Source organism: Symsagittifera roscoffensis, chromosome 7, assembly GCF_963678635.1.
Source record: "Symsagittifera roscoffensis chromosome 7, txSymRosc1.1, whole genome shotgun sequence".
Lineage (NCBI taxonomy): Eukaryota > Metazoa > Xenacoelomorpha > Acoela > Convolutidae > Symsagittifera > Symsagittifera roscoffensis.
In genome coordinates this window covers 25,933,528-25,959,660 of record NC_087068.1, presented here as the reverse complement: position 1 = coordinate 25,959,660, position 26,133 = coordinate 25,933,528, and the positions used below count along the sequence as shown (strand labels likewise).

The 26,133-nt window shown below is 32.3% G+C and overlaps 1 protein-coding gene across 2 annotated transcripts in view; it reads right to left on the bottom strand.

Annotated features, from left to right (window-relative positions):
• LOC134851606 (uncharacterized) overlaps positions 1 to 26,133 on the bottom strand; it is a 113,303-nt gene that overhangs the window by 81,041 nt on the left and 6,129 nt on the right. The gene's annotated exons all lie outside the window — the stretch shown is intronic.

The following is a 26,133-nucleotide window of genomic DNA, read 5'->3' as shown; positions in this document are numbered from 1 at the left end:
ATAAAAAAACTCTGAACTAACCAATCATATTCCATAACTAACATTTACACATATTTGTAAGTGCTGAAACTACTCATAGTTTCAGCACCAAAGCAATTTGAATTAAACTTAGAATACAGTTAATCTCCTTCTGGAAACTAACTCGCATAAGCCAGTATACACTAGATCTTTTGAGACTAGAAAATATAAAGATCTCCGCCAATTTTCCAAACAATACGAGAATTACCAGGTTTTGCGAGATGACCAAGGACAAGGCACGATCTACGATTAGGAAGAAATCTACCGATTCATTTCATGATAATACAGCGGAAACCGGAACAAACCATTGTATTTAGAATCCTTTCCGCAGTAAATTTAGATTTTCATTTGCTGACATAAAATTTGAAGAGATCTTTCAGTAACCTCAATGGTGCTAAACCTACTATTTATGCAATAACGACTGATAAAAACAACACAAGTCGTTCCCTCCAAAAAATCTGCAGTAAATTAAAACACTTTGAATAAAGTAATTTATTGAATAATAAAAAAAGTCAGTTAAAACAAAAAATCATCGTTAGTTTTAATAATCTGTCTTATCATTTCTTCATCAAGCTTCATCACCTGAAAAATAACAGCAAATTACACAAAGCTAACATCATCTAAACTTAAATCTTAAGCCGTTAACACTTAAATCTTTACAATAAATTTTAATCAAGGCTTATCCTTGTTTTCTCTTCAATTATCTGAACTTAAATAACAGCTCATCAAGGCTTTCCTTGGATCTTTAAAGTCACTTAAATTAAATTTCTTCATTTTCTGATCATCAAACTTTCCTTGGATTAAACGGAACAATTTTGTTCTCTCCCCCCTACCCCACATTTTTGAAGTGTCTAACGACCTCAAACGTCGATTCACTATCCAACTCTTATCATCGACCCAGGACTAATGGAAATTTTTGAAAGAACTAACCATTTTAAATAGGATAAACAGTCAAGAAATTCGGTTACTCATCCTTCACTTGATTCCCTTCCTCATAGATGACCCAGGCTAAAACACTTAACCTTAGTAGGTCATAAAATAGTATCTAACAATCTACTCGCGTTCTAATTATGCCTGAACGTTGTGAATTGGTTTACTCTTCCTAAGTAAGATTAGGTAAGTCTACTTTAAATTAGAACTTGGTCACAAGAAAGTAAAAATACCTTCTCACGAATCGATATACTTCTCTCTCTGCAACCCGTCAAAACACAATAATCTATGCCCCAAGATAAAATAACAACACAAAACGCGTAAGAACTAACAGTTTGAGAAATTAAAAACTTCTAACTAAAAATTAAAACCATCGTCCCAAACTTATGTCAAGAGACCTAAACATCTTGTTTAATTAAAAACGAAAGATATGACCTTTTAATCACACCACACAGACAAACAATAACATATTAAAGATCAAAACGACAAACACAAAAAAAGACAATCATAATAAAACAAAAACAAATTATCAAAAAACGGTTTTCAAAACAAAAATGCAGTCTCAGAATCAGACACAAACACAATATAGGAACTTCAAAAATTAAAAGATTCCATTTACCAAAATAACCCGATCGACGAACAAATATATTTTTCCGACTCAGTAGCCACAGCACCATCATCAAAAAAAGGAAAACACAAAAAAAATTCATATATTAACAAACCAATACGCCTATATAAATGGAATCAACCAATAAGACATATTGAATGTTACACAATAACAGTCTTACAATATAAAACATAATCGAATTCAACGAAAGTTTCGACGATAACTCGATACTTCCATTTTTAATAAAACCACAAAATGATCCCTCCCGAGGAAAAGTACAATTTTGTTACAACTTAATTTTAAATTTATTCGAAAAACGAATTAGCTCAAGTAAACAAGAATTCCCTGAAGTACAAATAAAATGACAAATCCTTGATCCTTACTTAAAAGATATATGTAACATCACATCACATTATGATATTTTCACAATCGAAATTGCATCACCAAAACTAAATAGCAAAAAAACACCAATTACACAAACACGATATAGATATAGAATTCTGAAAATTTTTTTACCAATTATAAAAATTATACGAAACCAAAATTGACAAGGAGAAAATTTCACTTTCACAAACGATGTATTCCTAATTATTTATAATATCTATCCAAACTAGAATTGAGAGAAACACAAGGTAACTCACCAACTCAAACATCCCGACATACAGCTGTAAGACAAAAAATAATTATTTTCTCAAAATTTTTAAATACAATTGGTGAAAATCTGACTAATAAAAATATATCATAAACTGTTAAACACAATCTACAAAAGACACTAGCATGGTTTATCATTGTTTACTTTGTTCATAATCTTGACCTAATACACTAGCAAGAAAAAAAATCAACAAAAAAATTCAGACGACGAAACTATATTGGCAGACGAAACATGTTATGTTTGGGACCCTGAATGGTCTCATATATCATTTATTATTATACCAACTGACATCTCAAGTTAAGCTATCACCACAATTTCCATTATTAGAGAATATGTTAGAATATTTTCACTTGCTATTGATGCAACACCTATAAATTTTAAATCAATATTCACTGATAGTGAAGGAGAAAATAATTTGAATTCTACATTTATTAATCAAGAAAATGAAGAAATAGTTGAAACAATGCCAACAACAACACAACAAAGAATTTCTCCAATTCACCTTACATCTACAACTCCAAAAATTAAAAATGCAGCATTTCCACAAACAACTGTACAATTGACAGTGAAACCTTCAGTTATTCCAAAATATTCACAAATGGACTATCAAACATTTAGACCAGTAACAGGATCAAGACAAAAAAAAAGGAAAAGACGTCAAAGAGAAATAAAATCTCAAATCATAACTATAACTTTTTCCAAAAATCTAAAAACAACAAAAACCCCTAAATTGAATAGTCAAAATTAATCACAATCACAAAATCAAAATTATCTACAACAAGCTTCTCAATCAGTATCTTTTAACGATCAACCACAAGCTACAATAGTTCATAATAAAAAATATTCGTTTTTTCAACAAAATAAAAACATAGCAAACAAACATCATATTAAGAATCAACCACATTACTCAAAAGATAAAGAACAATATTATCAAAATCAACGATTTAACACAAATCATCATCACAATAGCTGAAACATCGATCAACCAGTTCCTTTCTATCAACTACACGAAACGAACAAAGGCAAACAAGACATCACCCAACATCATATAAAAATTTTCAATCACAAAACCCAGTGACTACACAAAACTACCAACCAACTCAAATGCAAAATGTAATCCCACTACCATATTATCTACAAAAACATGAAATAACAAAGACTCAAATTACAAATTTTTCTTAAAAACCAAAATCCGCAGAATCACTACAATTGACTATGAATCCATACCTTATGGGTGGATAATCAATTTCTTCAAATAAGCCATTAATGGTATTCCGAACAGATCCCGAACACTCCGTAGAAGATTATTTAAATGCAGTCCGAGCAAATTTGATTTTAAATGGAGGACCTAAACCAGTAAATACACCAAGTCATCAAAATTGGATATATAGATGCACAGCTCTAATCCAAACCACACTTGATGGCGCAGCCCAAAAATGGTTTTCAGTTTTACCTATAGACATTAAACCAGATTGGAAAACATTCACAGAAGAATTTTTTTAAAATGTTCAGTTCAGAAAAAAAAACAAATAACACCAAAAAAATTTTATGCAATGAAATTCGTAGAATCCCAAACAAAACAATTAAATAATTTGCAGTAAGAAACTAAACAGTAGTAAGAAAAGCCCTTAATACACATGATTATAAGAATACAAAATTGACAGAATTAATAATGATCACACTAAGACCTCAATTACAAAAAAAAAATAAAAAAGGGAGCATCACATCCATCTTCAATTCGAGAACCCTATATAGACTTCAGAAAACAAGTAGATAAAATAGATTAAGCTGAAATCACTATGAAATTAGAAGAAACAGAAAATTTAAAATTATAATATGTAAGCAACATGCAAACCACTACATCACAAATAAATCATATTCAAGACTCTGACACTGAACAAGCTGAAAAAACCACTCAAATATTGAAAATCTACGAGAAAAACTCAAAATTTGAAGGCAAACCATCGCTCAAAAAATGGTGTAACTATTGTCGTAGATACGGCATTGCTGAATGTAGCATTGCACACAGCATTGCTGAATGTAGACAAAAACAACTAAAAATAATCAGACCAAAACCACAAAAAACACAGAGAACCAAATAAATCATTTTACCAATACATGAACAAAAGACAAAATCTACCAAACAAAAACATTCACAGTAACAATAGTTCAGGAAAACCAATTGCTGATAACTATAATGTCTCTAGACAACAATCACCCTACAGAACTATCGTGGAAGATCTCCAGATCAAAAAAAAATCACGAAATTTCTCACAAAATAGATATTATCAATCAAACAGTAAAAAAAAATCAATATCGAAATAATAATTCAAAATCAAACTCAAACAGAAGCAATTACTCAAATTATAACAGGAATCGTTCAAACTCAAACCCCCGAGAGCAGATATTATTCAAATGATTGTTCTAGAAACTCCTTATACAAAAGAAACAGAAACTATTTAAACATCAGGAACAGACAAAATCAAAATAACAGATCACGAAATTGTTCAAATAATAGATCAAACTTTAATATTTATCACAATAGATCACGTGACAATTTTCAAAATCGAAATTAGAATTATCCAAATCGACAAAGAAGTTTTTCTCAGTCACCGCACAGAAATTATGCACAATATCAGAACTCACAACAAAACTATAGAAGTAGTACACCTAAACATCAAAGACAAAATAACGAAGTACAATCAACTGAAGAAACTAGATCAGACCCTCCCGGTATTGATAACACAGAAACCACAGAATTACACCTAAATCATGTAACTTGCAAATCCACAGACGATGAGAGCGAAACAGAAAATACACTTTCAATAAACTTGCTTTAGATTGAAAATGAATACGAAACACCAACAGAATCGAATTATTACCAAAATAAAAACAAACCTGATCTCCAAAACCCTGATTAAATTCAAGAAATAACAGACCATGCTGAACAAGAACTTGAAGGAAGCTCAAGCACAAACAATTTATATCAAAACGCGTCAAACAAAATACAAATACCCAGAGAAAGCATTTGGACAATACCACTTCTTTTAGATAGCCCAAAAAGTGAAGATTTTTGATCACCAGACCTCGAAATTGATTTTTAATTAGAATCAGGAGCAGAATCAAATAAAATAAACATTCCCACTTGGAATGAAATACAAATTTTACATTCAAAATTAATAACCTCAAAAACCTCAAGGAAATTACCTACAGCACACGGATCAAGTTTAACAAATTTTGAAAAATCCAACTATTCCTTATTCCCACTCGAACAATGGAACAGAATAAACTTTTAACCAAATCATTCAAAAAAACATTCTTATCACAGATACAAAACACCAAATTGTTGAAATACCATTCATCACTAAAAAATTTCCCACTACTAATATTTTGGAACTATTAATATTTTGGAAAATACACATGAAACAAACTCACAAAAATAAAACTTTCATCACTTACATTCTTTCAAAGATTAAATAAACAACCGCCATTTTTCCCCAAATTCTATCCTATATACAACCAAGAACGAAAACACCTGAAACCACTAGCAGGATATGTATATAACTTTTCAGTAAATCAACTCCATCACTATAACTTGAAACAGAACAAACAACGGCTATTTATGTCAGACCTTGAAAGCAAGCCAATTCACAAATTTTTCCGAGTAACAATCTCATCCATCATTAACACTAAAAATTTAAATTCAGATATAATTTTCATTCATGTATAAAATAATTCTCGATACAAAGTAACATTAACTCTAGGACTTCTAGATTATTGCGAAACAAATGCGACAATTTTTCCCACATTAGAAGTAGCATATAGAGTATATAATTTTTGAGTATATAATTGATATCAAACGAAACACAGACTACTTTACAAAAACACTTTATTTTAAACCGACAATTCAGTTATCAAAATACACCAAGTAACAACAAAAATTCCTCACAATGTTCAATTTTCAACATTCTCAAATTACACAAAAAAAAATTGAACAACTAGCTGAACTTCTACTAGGAAACCCAATGGTTTACGCCGCAGCTAAATTTGATGTAGCAAAAGTAAATTCAACACTACATCTACCAGACGCAATTTTCAAAAAACAACGAGCAAGTAAATTCCCAATTCACTTGCAAGACAAAGTTAATAGATTACTAGGCTTTCTAGAACAATAATAAATTACTTCCCCAGTAAATAAAGAAGAACAACCAAAGGGAAACACAATCATAATTATTGTTATTATTTTAGCTTAAGGAGAATCATTAAAAATCGTTCTAGACGCAAGGTATCTCAATTCACTTATTGATGAATCTAAATGTAATTGTCCCATAGAACCAATTCAGGTAACTCTCACAAAGATAAACAGAAAATATTTCACAACAGCTGAAATCAGCAATGAATACAATCAAAAGCCACTAGAGTAACAATCACGACGCTTAACACAATTTGCCATTGGAAACCAACAATACGAATTTAATAGACTTTTCTATGGAATTTCCCTAAGACCAGCAGCATTCTCAGCATTTAAGAGTGAATTTTGTTGAGCACTGCATTGCCAGACTCATTCAGTAGAAATACACCACCGGAATTATTAACAAGAAAAACAACAGTAGAAATACCACAAAATATTCAGTTTTTTCTTGCAAAAGACAGAACATCACCAAGACTAGAAAGCAAATATGCAGTAAAAGCCGACGTCGATCAAAAACAAATCAAACTCAAGCACAAAAAAAAGTACTTGACAGATCTATTCCTTTTAATAGAAAAAAATCTAACTGATAATATAAATTAATATTACCTCCAGATACTGATTCGAAATACACAACAAATCAAGTTTTAACCTCCATGACCCTCTCGATAACATACCTCTCTCAAAATTAGAAATTGAACTATTCTATCTACCAAATACAGAAAAATTCATACTTGAACTACTACAAAAATAGCAAAATCTTGAACCCGTCATTAGACAATTAAAATCTTGGCAGACTTATAAAACAAAACCCATAAAAGCAGATATCACAATTCTAGGAAACAAAACACTTCTAAGATACTTCAGAAAATTCAACAAAACGTCCATAAATGAGAACACAAATATTTTAGAAGATCAAACATCTGATTTAAAATACCATGTTAACCACTAAGTATGATACTCCTAGCATTTCACATTTCACATTCCTTAAACACTAAAGGACATACAGGATCAGAAAAGACATACTCAAATTTCATCCAAAGTTCTTACCTTCCAAATGCATTGATTTGGATTAAAGTACTATGCAATGATTGCATAACATGCCAATTAATTAAATCATACCCACATCAAAAGCAAATAGCAAAAAAAAGTTAAAGGACAAAGTTTATATTTAACCACAGAATCTCATTTGATACAAAAGGACCAATATCACCCTCTTCAGAAGGAAACTCATATATAATGATCATAGGTGACGCATTTACACACTACGTAGCACTTAACCCAGTGTCTTATTGAAATGCTTATTATGCATTTATAACACTTTATGAACACTGGATAGCAAAATTCGGTTTTACCCGAAATCCTTGTTACAGAAAATGGCACTGATATTATAAACAACGATATCATTACACTATGCTATTTATATTATATTAAGCACAAACCACGTACATCTCATTCACCTTGGACTAATGGATTAGTTGAAGGCATGAACCGTTCATTACCATGCATAGACAACACTTAAGGCCTGTTATGCATATACAACACTTCATGAACACTGTATAGCGAATATTGGATTACCAGAAATCCTTGTCACAGACAATGGCACCGAGTTCAATAATAATGAAATAATCACATTATGCCATCTACATAACATCAAACACAATCCACGAACATCTCATGCCTCTTGGACTAATGGTTTAGTTTAAGGAATGAACCGTTCACTACAAGAACACCCCGGATGTATCATAAATGGAAACGATGCAAAATATACTGATTGGCCAACAGATGTAAATTTATTCCCCTTAGCTTACAATTCACAAATAACAACAACCTTAAGTCTATCACCTTATGAAATAGTTTTTAATTAAAAACCACAAAAACCAACAATGTTCACAGCAAACTCCTCAAAAAACGCACAAGTTTATTGCCAACCCAGAAAAGAATCAATGTGCTATACCTTATCATTACATACACACGATGAAGATCATTTTCATCACCCACAAATTTTGAAATTAGCCTCCAGCACACATACCGAATGGACTTTAAACAGAGATAAGAAACACAATGAAATTTATCAAAAAAAGCTTAAAACTATTACAAAGTCAGAATTTTCATTCCCAAATGAATTCACGATTCACACCAGCTAGAAATTTAAAAATTGGAACATTTGTCTTTTGTCTTAATCCCAAATTTTGTAGCACAAAAAAGATTATCTAAAAAATTACAACCAATCCGAAAAGGACCATTTCAAGTTATTGACAAACTCACTGATGTAACATGTAAATTTATTCAATCAAATAAAAAAAAATTGTTCAGCACAGAAACAGTCTATTACCATACTACCCAAAAGAAAATGCTCTTCGCGAAATAACACAAGTATACTCCTTCACAGGGCTTAAAATTGTCCACAACAACTCTGACAATAATCAAAAGCAAACAATTGATACAAATTCTTTACCACAAATCTTAGAAACAAAAAATTACAATCCTCCCCTGTCAACTGGTGCAAAAATCAACAATTTTTGTCCCAACTTACTTTCCAAATTTCCCTTAAGGAAACATAATAAATTAGCCTAAAGAAAAAATAGGACATGATCATTTAGCCTAAAGTACGAATAACTCCTAGATACCGCCGATCATCCAATATATAAAAACTAAATCAGGAAGCTCACTCCTAGACCTTCAGACTTCTCTTCACCAAAAATTACCCATGTTGAACCCACTTGTCAAAAATCAATAAAAAATTCCGACCACACTCAAATTTTGCCTCGACAAGAAAAAAATAATTCGGCAAGAACGAATTAACCCTCAAATGTCTCTTTCCGAATCAGTCAGTCTTTTAAAAAATAAAACTTTTAAACTTTTTCCAATCATATCAATCTTTTTTCAAATCATCATATTTTTCATTATAGATACCTTCGAATTATTTCTTTTTCTCTTTGTAATTTTTTGAAGTTTTTTCAGAATTTTCTATTCACTCCACAACACCTACCTTAACTTTGCAAAAGTCCTTGACCACCTCCTCAGGTACGATATTTCAACAACTACCTAAATGTTAAGACAACTATTCAACGAGAAAAACTTTTTTCTTTTAGTAATAATTTTCACATTTCTAGTTTCCCTAATTTTGACAATCTGCAAATGTATGAAAACGGCAAAAATAACCTTTACACTAGCAACAATACTTTTAATCTATTTCATAGAGGAGGAATATTATAATCAACATAAATTTTTTTTATAGCTAAAAAAATTTAAAGAATTTTTCGAAATTGCTAATCAACAACCTACACAACACTCCTCGCCGACTACAACATCCAGTCAGACAAACCAACTTCAATCATCAACGCGTATTTTATTTCAAGAAAACCCATATATGTTTAAAGAAAGACATTCACTATTATCAGAACCTTTAGAACATGTAGTTGGCCACGCAGCGAACTACAGGTTCTAAAACGTATATGGATAGTGGTCCACTAGTTCGCCACTAGTATATGGATAGTGGAACCTGTAGTTCGCCACGCAGCGAACTACAGGTTCTAAAACGTATATGGATAGTGATCCAAGCGAACCACAATACGAACCAACGTATAATAATAACCCTTCCCTTCAGCAAGACCTTAATAGAACAAGACACCCAAGTCAAAACCAAAACACATCCGCGATAAATAGACAAATCATACATGCAAGACGAAATAGAAATTTTACAACTCCCAGAGTTCATTTTAATATACCCTCATCAACAACCCCAAATCCTTTAGAACTTTCCAGCAGTACAATTCAAAGTACCCACCCTACCATTACAATCTAGCTCGCAACAAAACACTCCGAACGTACCATCGAATTACTTAGAATCAACCCACACATCCGAATAAATTCGTGAAAATCCCTTTAACCCCCCCCCCCAACTTCAACACAACATCTCATACATTGGATGAAACAAGCTTTCACTCACGGTGAACCAAACTTGGTAAATGAACCAATAAATATCTCATCAGAAACATCTTTGTCACTACCAGAAACCCTCTATCTTCCTTCAACCCCTTCAATAAGTCAGATATCAACAACATGATTACCTCCAAATTTTCCTACAAACTTAGACGATAGATATAAGGAACATTTAACCAATAATACACCCCTACGATTAGATTGGAAAACATTCGTAGCACCTCCTCCACTATTCGGTCAACACCTCGACAGTAACAGACTAAATAACTAGGCACTCAACGGATTACAATATAGACACGACATTCATAAAGACGTACAAGAACACAACATACAAATCCTTACACAAGACAATTTAACACTTAAACTTGAAATAACAGTAAAATTAAACAATCTAGTACATCACCCTCTCCCCCTTACCTCCACCAAATATAACAGCTCAATCATTACCTCCTCCATTCATCACAACAGAAACTATCTATAAATACGATAGATATACAAAAAGACACTTGGATACATCACATTCTATAATCCCTATTCAGAACTATCCTAGACATGTTTTTTTAAATGATTTTTTTCAGACCCTACCCTTTTTGCTTTTTCAGAAGCAACAAGTCATAAAAACCCTTCCCCTCGAACATGACCCCAAGATTTATTAGTCACAAACTATGATTGTGAGGAAAATGAACAGAAAACACTACATAAATACGCCATAATTCAAGTAACTCAATCAAATCTGAACCACAAAAATCAGAAACAACAAATATAATAGCGACACTTTATTCAAAAGCCAGAGCTACAACATTAACAGGATACAAGTTTTTAGCAACATTCTCAGAGAAAAAAAGTACATTGTTCCCAAGTCTCAAATGGAAGGAAAAATAGACTTGATCACGAATCATTCTGTCAAAGTAATATGGAAAGATTTTTACATCTTACCACTGAAAATTGTAAAACGAACTTAATCGATTAAAATTAACTACAAATAAAGGTACAAACCAAAAATTGGTAAATTTTCAAGTTTTTTTAGACTCTGCACATCAAGCGGAACTTGAAAGATACCAAGCTCATAGAAAATTTGATGACAAATACCCATTCCACGGCGCACATAGACAATTAACTTATGATCTCCATGAAAAAAGTTTGGATACCACACATTGGAATAAACAACCCTCCTAATTGCAAAGCTGACACAAAAAACAAAAGATATCAAGAAATTAAGTTTTTTGATTGAAAAATCCAATTAGAAAAAGTAAAATTAACACGAGATTTAAACGATGACACTATAAGTTATCAAGGAATCCGATCACTTGTAAAAATGACCAAGGATATTGTGATCCAACAACAAGAACACAAGCAACAAATGTTTGATTCCCCGGAGACACAGGTACAACGTTTCAAGTTGCAAAATGCAACACGCAAGAATGATCACATTTCATCAAAAACATTGTATTGAATCCATCCCTTATGATGAATTAAGCCCTGAAAAATCAGACAAAACAACCAATATTTCAAAAATACCAATAATATAGAAAACAAATTAACACGTTTTTAAATCAATCCAGAAGCAGAACTCGCTTGCAAATATAACACTCCACTTTATGAAACCCAATACTCAGAAATTCTTGTCGAATACAAAAAAGGTTTCGACATAAACACAAGAAAACTAATAATTACACCAAATCCAATTCATCAGATTTCAAATAGCGGCGAAAAATCATACATCCTGGTAACAGTTCTAAAAAAACACCGGAAGAACTGGTGGAAAACTTATACCACAAGACAAAAGCAGTATACGCTCACAAGAACTATCATATGTGAACAATACCTATTTTGGTGCAATTCATTATGACATCCACTTAGATATGAAATTAGGTTACACAATAAGTAGCAATTTCTAAGTAATGTCCTTATCAGAACTAGAAACGCTTCATCATTTATGTGAACTTGAACGAACACAAATCTTACAGTCATATACACTTGCAGTAAGAAAAATACCTTATGCAGGATATTTGTTGTCAGGAAATAGATCAAGTTTTATTGACTACGAAGGAAATATATTATGATAATATACATGTACTAAAAAAGTATCACCTTTATTTGTGTTTGAAGCAAAAGATGTTACAAAAGAATCCTCATAATCTACAAAAATAAAGAAAATTTTGTTGACAGGCTTTTTAGAAGAACGTACTTTTGTGATACAGCCATCCCATGTGGATCTGAAAAAACCACAATGTTATACAGTTCAATCCCGATGAAGATAAATATTATCTTTTCACACCATACCCTACACTTATGCCACCTTTAAAGAAGTTTTCACCAGCAAGTATTAAAGCTATTGCTAGAAACCCAAAAATATATCTACAATTTTGGATACCACACATTGGAATAAACAACCCTCATAATTGCAAAGCTGACACAAAAAACAAAAGATATCAAGAAATTAAGTTTTTTGATTGGAAAATCCAATTAGAAAAAGTACAATTAACACGAGATTTAAACGATGACACTATAAGTTATCAAGGAATCCGATCACTTGTAAAAATGACCAAGGATATTGTGATCCAACAACAAGAACACAAGCAACAAATGTTTGATTCCCCGGAGACACAGGTACAACGTTTCAAGTTGCAAAATGCAACACGCAAGAATGATCACATTTCATCAAAAACATTGTATTGAATCCATCCCTTATGATGAATTAAGCCCTGAAAAATCAGACAAAAGAACCAATATTTCAAAAATACCAATAATATAGAAAACAAATTAACACGTTTTTAAATCAATCCAGAAGCAGAACTCGCTTGCAAATATAACACTCCACTTTATGAAACCCAATACTCAGAAATTCTTGTCGAATACAAAAAAGGTTTCGACGTAAACACAAGAAAACTAATAATTACACCAAATCCAATTCATCAGATTTCAAATAGCGGCGAAAAATCATACATCCTGGTAACAGTTCTAAAAAAACACCGGAAGAACTGGTGGAAAACTTATACCACAAGACAAAAGCAGTATACGCTCACAAGAACTATCATATGTGAACAATACCTATTTTGGTGCAATTCATTATGACATCCACTTAGATATGAAATTAGGTTACACAATAAGTAGCAATTTCTAAGTAATGTCCTTATCAGAACTAGAAACGCTTCATCATTTATGTGAACTTGAACGAACACAAATCTTACAGTCATATACACTTGCAGTAAGAAAAATACCTTATGCAGGATATTTGTTGTCAGGAAATAGATCAAGTTTTATTGACTACGAAGGAAATATATTATGATAATATACATGTACTAAAAAAGTATCACCTTTATTTGTGTTTGAAGCAAAAGATGTTACAAAAGAATCCTCATAATCTACAAAAATAAAGAAAATTTTGTTGACAGGCTTTTTAGAAGAACGTACTTTTGTGATACAGCCATCCCATGTGGATCTGAAAAAACCACAATGTTATACAGTTCAATCCCGATGAAGATAAATATTATCTTTTCACACCATACCCTACACTTATGCCACCTTTAAAGAAGTTTTCACCAGCAAGTATTAAAGCTATTGCTAGAAACCCAAAAATATATCTACAATTTTGGATACCACACATTGGAATAAACAACCCTCATAATTGCAAAGCTGACACAAAAAACAAAAGATATCAAGAAATTAAGTTTTTTGATTGGAAAATCCAATTAGAAAAAGTACAATTAACACGAGATTTAAACGATGACACTATAAGTTATCAAGGAATCCGATCACTTGTAAAAATGACCAAGGATATTGTGATCCAACAACAAGAACACAAGCAACAAATGTTTGATTCCCCGGAGACACAGGTACAACGTTTCAAGTTGCAAAATGCAACACGCAAGAATGATCACATTTCATCAAAAACATTGTATTGAATCCATCCCTTATGATGAATTAAGCCCTGAAAAATCAGACAAAAGAACCAATATTTCAAAAATACCAATAATATAGAAAACAAATTAACACGTTTTTAAATCAATCCAGAAGCAGAACTCGCTTGCAAATATAACACTCCACTTTATGAAACCCAATACTCAGAAATTCTTGTCGAATACAAAAAAGGTTTCGACATAAACACAAGAAAACTAATAATTACACCAAATCCAATTCATCACATTTCAAATAGCGGCGAAAAATCATACATCCTGGTAAAAGTTCTAAAAAACAGCGGAAGAACTGGTGGAAAACTTATACCACAAGACAAAAGCAGTATACGCTCACAAGAACTATCATATGTGAACAATACCTATTTTGGTGCAATTCATTATGACATCCACTTAGATATGAAATTAGGTTACACAATAAGTAGCAATTTCTAAGTAATGTCCTTATCAGAACTGGAAACGCTTCATCATTTATGTGAACTTGAACGAACACAAATCTTACAGTCATATATACTTGCAGTAAGAAAAATACCTTATGCAGGATATTTGTTGTCAGGAAATAGATCAAGTTTTATTGACTACGAAGGAAATATATTATGATAATATACATGTACTAAAAAAGTATCACCTTTATTTGTGTTTGAAGCAAAAGATGTTACAAAAGAATCCTCATAATCTACAAAAATAAAGAAAATTTTGTTGACAGGCTTTTTAGAAGAACGTACGTTTGTGATACAGCCATCCCATGTGGATCTGAAAAAAACCACAATGTTATACAGTTAAATCCCGATGAAGATAAATATTATCTTTTCACACCATACACTACACTTATGCCACCTTTAAAGAAGTTTTCACCAGCAAGTATTAAAGCTATTGCTAGAAACCCAAAAATAGATCTACAATCATTATGTATATACTCCAGATTAGATATACAACATCACATCCGCATACAACAATTTCGAGAACTCCTCCGATTTTCAGACACCTACACACAAGACTACAGTTGATACTTTCAAGACATAAGAGATTACATTTATCTAAACGGTGAAAAATACCGACCAGAAGATATATCACCTATCAATGTCTTTAGTTTTGTAATTTTCAAAATGAACTACTCGCCTTTCTAGGATGGCCCTACTTCATCTAACAAAGATTGACTATATAAAATGCAATGTTTAATTTTTTTGGATTTCTCTTTTCATTATTAAAACGAATTTACAAAACATGCGCAATACACACACAATTAAACAAACAAGCAAGTGTAGCACGCATACTTTTTGCAGGATTTTTCGGAATGTTTTCCACCTCAATTAACAAAATACTTTTAGACGCTCAAATAAGTGAATACAATAAAAAACTATCAACTACACCCAATACATATGATAATTCACAAGAAACTAGAAACACGACACCTACTGCAACACAATTACATAAATTACAAAATCTTTAGTACTACGAAATTGGAGAAACATATCCCTAACAGAGCACATCTCAACAAGTCATAGATACCCACAAAGTCCAGTTACCCACATTGTAGCACAAAGTCCACAAAGTCCTCCGATTTTCAGACACCTACACACAAGACTACAGTTGATACTTTCAAGACATAAGAGATTACATTTATCTAAACGGTGAAAAATACCGACCAGAAGATATATCACCTATCAATGTCTTTAGTTTTGTAATTTTCAAAATGAACTACTCGCCTTTCTAGGATGGCCCTACTTCATCTAACAAAGATTGACTATATAAAATGCAATGTTTAATTTTTTTGGATTTCTCTTTTCATTATTAAAACGAATTTACAAAATATGCGCAATACACACACAATTAAACAAACAAGCAAGTGTAGCACGCATACTTTTTGCAGGATTTTTCGTAATGTTTTCCACCTCAATTAACAAAATACTTTTAGACGCTCAAATAAGTGAATACAATAAAAAACTATCAACTACACCCAATACATATGATAATTCACAAGAAACTAGAAACACGACACCTACTGCAACACAATTACATAAATTACAAAATCTTTAGTACTACGAAATTGGAGAAACATATCCCTAACAGAGCACATCTCAACAAGTCATAGATACCCACAAAGTCCAGTTACCCACATTGTAGCACAACAACCAAATGTAGACGAGACGTATGAACAGATTATAGAACAACCACATACCACTAATTTCCGTTCTCAGAACAACCATTTTTTTTATCTTTTTAGCCCACGATGAGCCGCCAGATTGGATCCCTCAACCGTTCCCTTTGATATCCATCCAACCTCCAACGTACTCCCAGATCTCACCACCTCAGAACCTTTTGATTTCCCTCCCTACCCAGAACCAGCATAAACTAACAATTCGCCAAGCATGACCTCAGACAACACTTCAACGAACACAGTTTTTCGCACCATCTCACAATTTAATAACTCTGATATTGAAATCCCCGATAAGTTTGCAGACTCTGAACCTAGCCCATCCACTTTTTCCCAACCCCCTTTTCAACCCATCCATACTCAAATCCCCGATGAACTTTCCTCAGCCCCTTCCTCCTACACTGATGCAAACACAATCTAATCCCCAATGACCAGCGACCCACCCGACCACTCTAGCACGGTCGATACTGAACTTGAAAACGACTTAGATTACTTCATAACCCTTCAACAACAACTACAACACACTAACACACTAAACATTCATCACCTCTCACAAACCATGACATCTGCAGAATCCTCCAACTCCGCATCCACTACTGGAGAAACCGGAGCCCACCGAGTATTTAAACGAAAACACCCCAATACTCCATTCCCTTCTAACACTCGAGCAGCTCAAACCTTTATGGATCATCCACTTCAAACTAACACAAAAGAATTTCTCCATGTAGGCTTGCCGTTTTTTTCCACAATAAAATTACTATCACTCAAATCCTAACAACGAACAACCAAATTACGTTAATGAAAATGCATTATTTCCCACACTTTCATGGACTTATACTATCATTTTGGTAAACCATTATCACTCCCACTATATAACAATCCAGATGACAATGAATTATGTCAAAACAGGCTATATCATCTCACTACAGCACTTCACAAGAAACAGTTCACAACCATCGGATTAAACCAAACACTAACTAGATTCTTTACACAAAAAGCTAATAGGTTTTCCATTAACCAATATGATCACGCCATTGCACGACCAAATGAAGATATCTTTTCAAATGACGATACTAACGCTAACCACCAACTAACTGAGAAATTTTTCATCAAATCCTCATATATATTTACTATCAACTGCTTAAAAAAATATGATCACATTATATCCGCAGCACTTCGCGACACGAAAGCCTACAACTCTTATTTCAGCAAACTTAACCACTTTTCATTAACTTTTAATTTCCTAACACCCAAAGAACGTGACATACACTGCTCACATCAAATTATGTTACGCACAAAACAAACTTACACATACACTTACTATAAACTCATACAACACCATTACACGACCAATACACGATCACGAAACCCACACCATCGATTTCAATCTTTTAACTTCAAATACACTTCACCATTCTTATTAAACTTCACATATTGTATCAAAGACACTAACATGCAAGGACTCCTTAGAAACTACGAATGTATGCATTCCGCCCACTAACCAGAACTTTTAATGTTGATGAATCCCGTCCACTAATTGTCCCTAACGAATAAATACAGCCCGTTGAAATCCCAACCCTAGAATACATTCATAACATCAAATATAATCATAAGCTTTATAATCTAATCCAAAACACACCGCATGAATTCTCACCAAGTAGTGAAGTGCAAAATATCATCAAATCACTTGAATTGCTTTGGCCACTACTGCAAACTAAATATATCACCCGCTTACTTGCTAAACTTCTAACAACATCAAACGTCATCCACGATATTTTTCCAAATGGATTTTTTGCTGATGATTAAGTAGGTATAATTATGTATTTTACACTGAAAAATTAAAAACACAACAAACTATACTTTATAAAAGTTTCACTTTCTTTTTAGATCTCATCACAACGTCATCTAAAACAAACAAAACAAAAAAAAACAAATAAAAAATTGAAAACTTCTTTCTTAAAAATTCTAAACTCGTATTAACAAATCGCAGTAAAATTAAAAAGCAGTAAAATTTCTCACAAATAGCAGCAAATTAATAAATAATCACCAATGCAATAACTTTCTTTTTACCAAATAGTAAATTCATAAATAAAAACTCCCCAAAAGCAGTAAAATTAAAATTTCAATGCAGTAATTTCATAAAAAAGTGCAGATAAATTCAGACAAGTTCTAACCTTCTTACAAGACTCTTCTTTTAAAGGATTTGAATCATTCACTCGCCCATAAACTCTTTCCAAAATCGCACAGCTCGCTCACGACGAAATGTTCAAATAATGAATTTTAAGTTTTAACTTTCACTGATAACAATTCTAACCATTTTTCACACGTTTCAAATTTTCCTTTAGCCCGGTTGAAAGGAATTATATAGCAAACTAGAAAAACCAACGCAGCTCACTAACGTCAAAAAACCACAAACTAATAGCATGACAGAAAAAGAAAAGAACCCTAACTAGACTAAAACCAGATTAAAGCTGGATAAAATATTCTTTTGAAGACCACTTTCAAATCTTACCACAATCGAAGAAAACACAAAAAGGTCAAATGACAAAATCAAACCTAAATATTCGATTTTTGAGAAAAAGGACAAAAACAAAAAAAAGAGAAAAAACAAGTAATAAAAACAAAACAAAGAATTGAACACAAAAAGAGACTCTGCACAGAGAGACCTCAAAATTATACCCCACTCCTGGCCTCACCAACCAGAGGGACGTCCTGAGCATGCTTGATAGCCGGCCTAACCCACCGCGCTACATCACGCTTTGTGACCCTCACTCTATTTTTTGCCAAGAGTTGTTCTAGTGTGAGCGACTCTTTGAAAACAACCAAACTAATATAAAAACGCTTTTGCGATAACTATTAATAACAAATCATAACTAAAACTAATGTTAACTTAAAAAAATTAAATTTTTTGTAAAAACATTCCCACACACGCTATATTCAAAACAAAGCGGTACATTTTGCTCCTATTAATATATCAATTATGGCAAATAAGCTTCCTTGAACCAGTTTGGAACGATTACTAATACGGATTAAACCTCCGCTTACGCGTTTTAGCGCGAAAAATATCGCGCATTAATTGTTCCAAACTGGCTAAAATGGCAATCTTTAAACCCCCATAACTTTACGAAAAATGATCACAGGTGAAATATCTTTTCACATTTAAGCTCAGGACAACAATATTTTTAAATGATTCACAAGCATTTTGTCAAAAATGGCTAGTTAAAAGGTCGAAATTTCTCTGAAGATAAAAACCTCACCCGAGCACCAATATTCCGTTACTTTTGTTACGAAAGTCGGAACAATAAAATGAATGAAATAAATCAATTTTGAATCGATTGAAATTGATCTTAGTTTGAAAAGCGAAAATATTTTTCTGATCGATTCAAAATCCATTACGATCTCTCATTAAAACCAGAAAAATAATATTGCATCGATTCTAAATCGAAACAAGACTGTTCGTCTATCAGGGCAAAGCCCTGATTGTTCTGACTGTCCCTCAATTTATATCCAATAGATTTTGTGGAAAAAAATTGAAAACCCATACAAATTAATAAATAATCACCAATGCAATAACTTTCTTTTTACCAAATAGTAAATTCATAAATAAAAATTCCCCAAAAAGCAGTAAAATTAAAATTTCAATGCAGTAATTTCATAAAAAAGTGCAGATAAATTCAGACAAGTTCTAACCTTCTTACAAGACTCTTCTTTTAAAGGATTTGAATCATTCACTCGCCCATAAACTCTTTCCAAAATCGCACAGCTCGCTCACGACGAAATGTTCAAATAATGAATTTTAAGTTTTAACTTTCACTGATAACAATTCTAACCAGTTTTCACACGTTTCAAATTTTCCTTTAACCCGGTTGAAAGGAATTATATAGCAAACTAGAAAAACCAACGCAGCTCACTAACGTCAAAAAACCACAAACTAATAGCATGACAGAAAAAGAAAAGAACCCTAACTAGACTAAAACCAGATTAAAGCTGGATAAAATATTCTTTTGAAGACCACTTTCAAATCTTACCACAATCGAAGAAAACACAAAAAGGTCAAATGACAAAATCAAACCTAAATATTCGATTTTTGAGAAAAAGGACAAAAACAAAAAAAGAGAAAAAACAAGTAATAAAAACAAAACAAAGAATTGAACACAAAAAGAGACTCTGCACAGAGAGACCTCAAAATTATACCCCACTCCTGGCCTCACCAACCAGAGGGACGTCCTGAGCATGCTTGATAGCCGGCCTAACCCACCGCGCTACATCACGCTTTGTGACCCTCACTCTATTTTTTGCCAAGAGTTGTTCTAGTGTGAGCGACTCTTTGAAAACAACCAAACTAATATAAAAACGCTTTTGCGATAACTATTAATAACAAATCATAACTAAAACTAATGTTAAAAAAGAAAATTATATATGTAACAGATAAATGCAGTATGCATAGAGTTCGTAAAGCCCAAAAGACGAGCAGCAAAGGAGATGACAAGCCAATCACATTCCAACTTCGGAATAGCAAATCTATTTGAATTGCTGCCTAAACCACTACCTCATAGGATTTGAAGTATGGACCCAACATCGCAGCAAAGGAAAACCATTGAACCAGACCAATGGCCATCTCAATCTAGATCCTAGTCACTTGGCACTTCACACGGAAAAGTCAAACTTCACACTGCACGCAGTCTTCAAACTTGACGAAATCGATACATCATTTCATCGATCAGAAGTCTTGACACAATCACCTAAGACTACCATGATCAACGAGACCCATCAACAGATACGAACATAATGATCTTCACCCGTCAAACACCAACAGCCACACTTCTTCTTCCTTCAAGAAGTCAATGCTCGCAACTTTCAAAAGAACCTACATCACCCGTCCTTCACCACATTGAAACAATAAAAACTAAAAAATCTCTAAACCCCGGTAGGGTGGAACCAGTTCTAAACTAGAATTTAAAATTGCTTATAAAACTAATTCTCCAATTCTATAAAATATTCTTAACTAACCAATAATAATCCATGACTAACATTTACATTTATTTGTAAGTGCTGAAACTACTTGTAGTTTCAGCACCAGAGCAATTAGAATTAAACTTAGAATACAGTTGTCTCCTTCTGGAAACTAACTCGCATAAACCAGTATACACTAGACCTATTGAGATTACGAGATATATGGGTAAGATTAAGATCGGTATTAGACTAAGAAGTTGCACGAATCTAAGTTTCGGCCGAAAATAAGATAGCGTGATGGGCAGACGGTGTACCTTATCTGAAATTACTCTATGAGTATGGTAAAACATACCTAACTCAATTGGACAACTTTTTGGTGGTTTTTTAATGATGTGATGGGAATATTCTTAACACACAGCAACGTTTTATCTTTATTTAACCAACTTTTTTGATTCAAACTTTGTGCAAAAAGTTGTACTCAAGAAAAATCTCCGACATACAGCTACAGTGATTTACAGTCACGTGAGGAAGTTTGTTTGTCAAAGACTATCAGCTTCAGTGAAATTGTTCATGTTTTGTGATCTAAAGCTGTACGTGGAAATAAAATTCATATCATTTTCGAGAGCAAAAGCTTTAAAGCACTTTTCAAAAATAATCGGCAAAAATTGAAAAACTCATTTTGGAATAATATTTTTTTGCTTCGAAAAATTTGAAAAGTTTTATTCTTATAGTTTTGTTCGGCCAATTATTAGCTATTAACACATGTGAAAACCATAATTGATAATTTTTTTTCCAATTTTTCATATTGATTGAGAGTCGAACAAAAAAATTTGTAAAAGTTAAAAATCTGTATTTGTAAGAAAAAAATGAATGAAACTCGATTTGAATTGAAACAAATAGATTCAATTCGATAGAAACAGACTTGCAAAAAAACGAAGCTATGGATTGGCAAAAAGAATGGATTTAGACGTCGATTAAATCGTGAACAACATTTTAAAAACATTTTAAATTTATTAAATCATCTGTGTGAATGCGGGTAGCGAAAAAATCGATAAGTTAATTTTTTTTAATGAAAATTGTTTGTCATTTAGTTCCCTTATGGTTTGAATTGCTTGAATTTTTTTTTACAAATCTACTTTTAAAATGAAGGTACGTTAATTTAATCTTCATACTTTAATTTCATCTCTAATACGACGGACGGTCTCTAAAACTTTTTGTATAATTAATAATCTGATTTTATCACTATGTATGCGTTTTTTGTCAATTATGCCATCCTGTCAAAGAAACTCGGCCTAGGCAAGCAAGTATATTTCCTGAAATTTTACTAATTGCCTTATGTAAATAGAGTAATCCCATAAAGCTTGCAAGACTGCATCCAAAATTTTCTGTGCAAAATGCAATTTTATAACCAAAATTTTGTTCAACTGCAAACTAATACGTGAAAAAAAGTCCAGAGCAATTAAACGTCTCATCCGACTTAGGCAAAATTTTACTGCTTGCATACAAAAGCAGTTTCATCTTATCAGAGACAATTAATTGAGTGGATTAAAAGAGAAAAAGAAGCATGCTGACAACAAATCAATTTTTTGATAAAAAAATTTCAAAGAAAATAAATCATTTTTGAACCAATGAAAAAAAATCAAATGAAACAAGACTGCTCGTATCAGGGCAAAGCCCTGAATGTTCCGACTGCCTTTTAAGGTTTATGGAGCAGTAATAACATTAAAAAATTCATGAAATAAAACAAAAGAAAATTTTTTTTTCTAAAATGTGAATTTTTTTTTAATTAAAAATCATCCCCCCACACGCCATTTAAAGTACAAAAGGATAGATTTCGCTCTTTTTAACAAATCAATTATGGCAAATAGGCTTCTTTTAACCAATTTGGAACAATTTCTAAGACGGATTAGCTCTCCGCTTACGCGTTAATAGCGCGAAATATATCGCGCGTTAATTGTCCCAAATTGGCCAAAATCAATCTTTAGGCCCCCGTAACTTTACGAAAAAAAATCACAGGTAAAATATCTTTTCAAATTTAAGCTCAGGACAACAATACCTTTCGAATGATATAAATAAAATTCCGTCAAAAATGGCTAATTAAAGAGTCGAAATTTGTCTGAAGAAAAAAAAACTCACCCCGAGCACAAATATTCCGTTACTTTCGTATCGAAAGTCGGAATAATAAAACGTATGCAATAAATCAATTTGAATCGATTGAAATTTTAGGAAAAGTACTCAAATGAAACAAGACTGCTCGTATCAGGGCAAAGCCCTGATTGTTCCGACTGCCGTTTAAGGTCTATGGAGCCGTAATAACATGAAAAATTTAAATGAAATAAAATAAAAATTAGAAAAAAATTAAATTTTTTGTAAAAACATTCCCACACACGCTATATTCAAAACAAAGCGGTACATTTTGCTCTTATTAATATATCAATTATGGCAAATAAGCTTCCTTGAACCAGTTTGGAACGATTACTAATACGGACTAAACCTCCGCTTACGCGTTTTTAGCGCGAAAAATATCGCGCATTAATTGTTCCAAACTGGCTAAAATGGCAATCTTTAAACCCCCATAACTTTACGAAAAATGATCACAGGTGAAATATCTTTTCACATTTAAGCTCAGGACAACAATATTTTTAAATGATTCACAAGCATTTTGTCAAAAATGGCTAGTTAAAAGGTCGAAATTTCTCTGAAGATAAAAACCTCACCCGAGCACCAATATTCCGTTACTTTTGTTACGAAAGTCGGAACAATAAAATGAATGAAATAAATCAATTTTGAATCGATTGAAATTGATCTTAGTTTGAAAAGCGAAAATATTTTTCTGATCGATTCAAAATCCATTACGATCTCTCATTAAAACCAGAAAAATAATATTGCATCGATTCTAAATCGAAACAAGACTGTTCGTCTATCAGGGCAAAGCCCTGATTGTTCTGACTGTCCCTCAATTTATATGCAATAGATTTTGTGGAAAAAAATTGAAAACCCATACATTTTGGATAATATCTAAGTGTAATGTTCGTACGAAGGTAATACGACTAATTAGCTAACCTCAATTCAATATGGAATCATTTTGTTGCGCGGGATAAGTCACCACGCATACATAATGAGCGTTATGCTCTCAGCATAATGAGCGTTACGCCAACTTTCGAAAAAACGGAATATTCATGCTCGGTGTGGTTTTTTTATTCAGTCAATTTTCACCGATCGATGTAATAATTTTGAGCAAAAGTTTTTATTCCCCATTGAAGATATCAACTTCCCGAGTTTAATTATTAAAAGGAATATCACTTCCGCCACGCATACATAATGATCGCTCTCAGCAGTTTTCAAACCCCCAGAACTTAACAAAAAATAAAAGGAACTGAAATATCTTTTTATATTTGAACTCAGGAAGTCAATATCTTCAATGGGGAATGAAATCTTTTGCTCAAAATTATTATTTCGATCGGTGAAAATTGACTGAATAAAAAGACCACACCGAGCATAAATATTCCGTTTTTTTTTCGAAAGTCGGAACAAAAATTACCCTTTTTTATCCCCATGTAGTTTTGTTTTTGTATTTAAAAATTTGATTCAAGCACATTTGAATCAAGTGTTGTTCATTTTTTCAAACCTAATTTACACAACTTATAAATAAAAAAGGTACATTATGATTTTCAGTATATTTTCGAGCTGATTTTTGAAATGAAAAGAAACTACGAGATTAATTAATATGCAATTTTTGATATGAATAGCCATTAAACATTTTTTTTATTTAAGCAAGATCCCTTAGATTGCAGAATCTTCCAGGTATCCCCTTGTTAGGTTGCATTCAACTCTTCAAGGGCAATTCTTCTTTAAGTGACTGCAGCTCACAGTTAAACAAACGTAGAATTTTTTTGATTACAAAATTTTGATTATGAAATTTTTGTAGATTAAAAAATGATTGAGAATATGTCGAAAACTGCTTTTGAGTCTACAGAATTGATCTTATTACAACCCAAAACCTGATTGATACCGAATTTGGCAAGTCTTGGAGAGATTTAACTGGTTATCAAAATCCATCCAAACCAATTTTTTAGATACTGAAATTGGTCCAATATTTCCTGAATGAATTGATTTAAATCGCTTTAAATTCCATTTTAGTTTCTAAAACTAACAAGATTTATCAATTTGGGTCCGATTTAATTTAATTTATAACGGATATAAGTCGATACAATTCAATTTTGTAGTGCGGGCACCCTGAAACTAATTGAAAAACTTGTGAACATATATTGAGCTGCTAGCTCGGGTTGACCTCCATACACCGAAAATGCTTATCATACAATTCCCATATATGGAAATTGTATGACTGGCTTTTTTTGATGGCGACACAAAAAAATTTTCAAGTAATTTTGAAAATTTGGCCCAAAAATTTGTTTGTTTTTTTTTCGAAAAAAAAAATTTTGCATGCAAAATTTAATATTTTGTGTGCATAACGTAGTCCTGGATACGATAAAAGTGGCTTTTATTTTCTTTTCACTTGATTTTTTTTTCAAAAACGCTGAAAATTCCTCTTTCTTTTGTATGGCGTGTTTATGTATGCCTTGATCAATGTCTGATAATTTGAAAATTCAAAAATCTAATATAATCATCGTTAAAAAGTTTTGCCAAAAAATAAAAGTTTGTTACTTTTGTTATATCAATTGTGAAAGACAGCCAAATTCAGGTCGCGTTTTCTATGCATTGTAAATGCAAGACCGTCCAATCTTTGGTGTTTTGAGTAACCAAGGTCTT